Source organism: Drosophila willistoni (genome assembly GCF_018902025.1).
Source record: "Drosophila willistoni isolate 14030-0811.24 chromosome 2L unlocalized genomic scaffold, UCI_dwil_1.1 Seg168, whole genome shotgun sequence".
In the NCBI taxonomy this organism is placed as follows: Eukaryota; Metazoa; Arthropoda; class Insecta; order Diptera; family Drosophilidae; genus Drosophila; species Drosophila willistoni.
In genome coordinates, this window is record NW_025814047.1 from 11,076,717 (window position 1) to 11,080,301 (window position 3,585).

Below are 3,585 nucleotides of genomic sequence, written 5' to 3' on the forward strand. Positions count from 1 at the left end.
ATTTTGTTAGGTCGCAGATTAAAGTTACTGCGTATTCATTTCCGTGTTCTGATGTTGGGAGTGGACCGATCGTATCCACAATAACCCTATCGAAAGCCTGTTGTGGCGTTTCAGTTATGATTAACGGGGTTTTTGTGTGCTTTGTTATCTTTGCTTTTTGACACTTATTACATTTTTTTATATATTGAGATATATCTCGTGTCATATTTTTCCAATAATAATGCCTTTTTATTTTGGCCATAGTTCTCAATATTCCAGTATGACCTCCTTGTATTGGGTCATCGTGGAACGTAAACAGTATTGCTTCTTTTTCTTTATCATTATTTGATAATAGGGTCACCGGCTTGAGTAGCGCTACTCTTAATGATTGTAAAATTTTATTGCCCATATTTTTAAAAGATTCTATTGAGATAGTTTCAAAGATCTTTTCGCTCGGTGCCACTTTGACTTGACTTATGTTGAGTATACCGGCTTCTTTTTCGAGCCTTTGAAAAAATTGACCTAAGTCGAGAATTCCATTGGTATACATATCGCAAATGTCAATTCTTGCTATAACATTCTTGCCATGTTTGAATGTGGTTAAAGAATCAGTTATTCGCAAGGTCACTACTTTTCGTACTTCGTCATTTACAATGACGTCATATACGTTGGGCTTAGAAGCATTAAGAGATTGTTTTTGCAAATCTTCTTTTTCTTTTTCGTTCCCTGCGCAGGAATTTAACTGTTTATTTTGGTTTCTGGTAGTGACTTTCAGAATTTTTTTATCGATTTGTATGTTTTGTAAGTCTGTGATTGTTATTCTTGATAGGGCATCTGCTACATAATTATCTTTACCCTTTAGATACTCTACTGTGAAATCATATTCCTCTAATTCAAGTCTCATTCGCGTTAGTTTCGAACTTGGATTTATCATTGAAAATAGATAAGTAAGTGCTCTGTGATCAGTTTTGACGGTGAAATGTCTACCATAAATGTATGGTCTGAAATGTGTTATTGCCCAATGAATAGCTGCTAATTCTTGTTTTGTTGTACTCTTGTTGCTCTCACCTTTTGTAAAGGCTCTTGATGCGTATGCAACTGGTAGCTGGAGTCCTTCTTTGTTCTGTGTTAGGGCTGCTCCACATGCGTGCTTACTCGCATCAGTGATTATGCAAAATTATTTGCTGAAATCTGGGTATTGCAATAGAGTTGGGTTCATTAATGCCGATTTTAGATGTTCAAAAGCATTTTGACAGTCAGGTGTCCATTCAAATTTTACATCTTTTTTACATAATCTTGTTATGTGACGAGAATAGTCGGCAAAATTCTTTATGAATCTTCTGTAATAATTGCAAAACGCAACGAATCTTCTAGCGCTGTCCGCATCGTGGGGGACTGGATAATTTTGGATGACGTCGTATTTTGTGTCATAAGGCAAGATTCCTTTGTCTGTGCATTTATGCCCCAAAAAGGTGACTTCATGCATAAAAAATGAACATTTTTCGGGATGTAATTTTAGGTTGTGTTGCCTACATTTCTCAAACACATCTGTTAAGTTATTGAGCATATGTTTTTCAGAACAACCAATGACTATTAAATCGTCCATATAAAGGAATGCTTGAGAAGGTTCAAGTCCAGTGAATGCTATAGTCATCATTCTCTGGAATGAATTTGGCGCTATCTTTAGACCAAATGGTAATCGCGTGAAGCGATATGAACCATTGTTTGTTGAAAAGGATGTAACATTTCGTGACTCTTTTTCGAGTTCTATCTGATGAAAACCTGACATTAAATCCAGGCATGAAAAGTACTTCGCCCTTCCCAGTTGATCTAGAGTATCATCAATCCTTGGGAGTGGGAATTTATCGGACAACAATTTTTTATTAATCTGACGATAGTCAATTACTAATCGCCATTTTTTCTTTTCGGAATTAGGCAGTGATTTCTTTGGTACAAGTAACAGTGGGCTGTTATAAGCTGATACCGATGGTTCAACTATTTTGTCATCTATTAACTTTTGGACTTGTTTTTGTATCTCGTCTTTTTGACTATGAGGATTTCTGTAGTTCTTTATATATATTGGTTCATCATCTTTCAGTCTCAGTTTTTGTTTATAAAAATGATTGGTAGTTATAGATTCGGTTTCCAAACCGAACACATCACTATACTGTGTGCATAATTTGGTTAGTTGGCTATTGAACTGTGGTGGGAAATTCTTCGAGAGTGTCGCTAATACCGTTTTCTCTCTATCTTCTGAACTTGTTTTAACTACTTCGTAGTTCGAAAGTGATTCGTAATGCAAGTTATTTATATTGACTATTTGATTTGTGTTTGTTGTATTTAGCAATTTTATGAATGCGTTTTGAGAAGATGCTATGGTATTTGCTATGTAAATACCCTGCTGAATTTCTTGGTTAGGAATTAATATACTGTCTTCGCTGAGGTTATTTCAATTTTTCGGACAACTTGTGATCTTGCTGGCAGAACTATGGAGTTGTTGCCAGAACTGTATGCTATTGGTACATATATGTAAATTATTTGGTCTAATTATAAGCCAATCCTCAGTCGGTTTAAAATCTAATTGACAGTTATATTTTCTTATGAAATCGATACCTAGTATTCCATCACAAGGAATAGCGAATTGTAAATTTACGATATGAAAATTGTGTGGAATTATGTATTTAGAGGTTTGTATTTCTATGGAAGTAAGTCCTTTTGATTTTGTTATTTCTTGACTTATTCCCTGTATATTTATTATTTGATTGGTTTGAATATATTGGAAGTTGTCGGAATTTTCTTTTAATATGGATATGTCAGCACCTGTGTCTATTAAAAATACTAACTCTTTTCCTGTTGCTACGTTAGTGAAACTTGCAAATGTGCTTTGACTGAGACTGATGGTGTAAACCTTGTAATTTTTTATTGTTGAGTATCTAAAGGTTGTTGGGAGTTTCCCGAATTATTCTGGGCTACCCTAACATTGCTATTATTAGAGTTATAACCTCTGTTTTGTTGGTTATTTCCGCTATTCCCTTTGTTATTGTAATTACCACGGTTTCTTTGACCAAATAGAACCGTATTTGGATTACCTGATATCTCAGTACTTTTTTGTAGGTACTTTGCTATAGCTTCGTCCATGGTTTTGAAGTTACCAGAGTCAAGTATATTTTTAATTCTGTTGTGTTCGCAATTTCCAATCATTGCTTCTATAGCATCGTCTGTGCTATTCTTAAGAGCAAGTGCTGCAGGCATACCTTCTTCGATATATGCAGTGTGAGGAACATTATATACACAAGAATAATGTCCCACACAACAAACAAGCTACAACAAACAAGATACAAAGCCACAATACATAAGATACAACAAACAGCCAGATACAAACGCAGCCAAGACACAAACTAAAGTATAAGAGTGAAATCGGATGTAAATGATCAAATAAACAAGGCCAGCCGAACATTGCCGATCGAACCCCACGCAACCGCTGGCGATTTTCGTACAAGCGGGAAGATGCGTGGGAGACATAATGCGATAAGTTCGGTCGTATAAGAGCCAATGCAAGAGGCCGGTCGAACATGGCCGATCGGACCCCACGCAACCGCTGGCGAT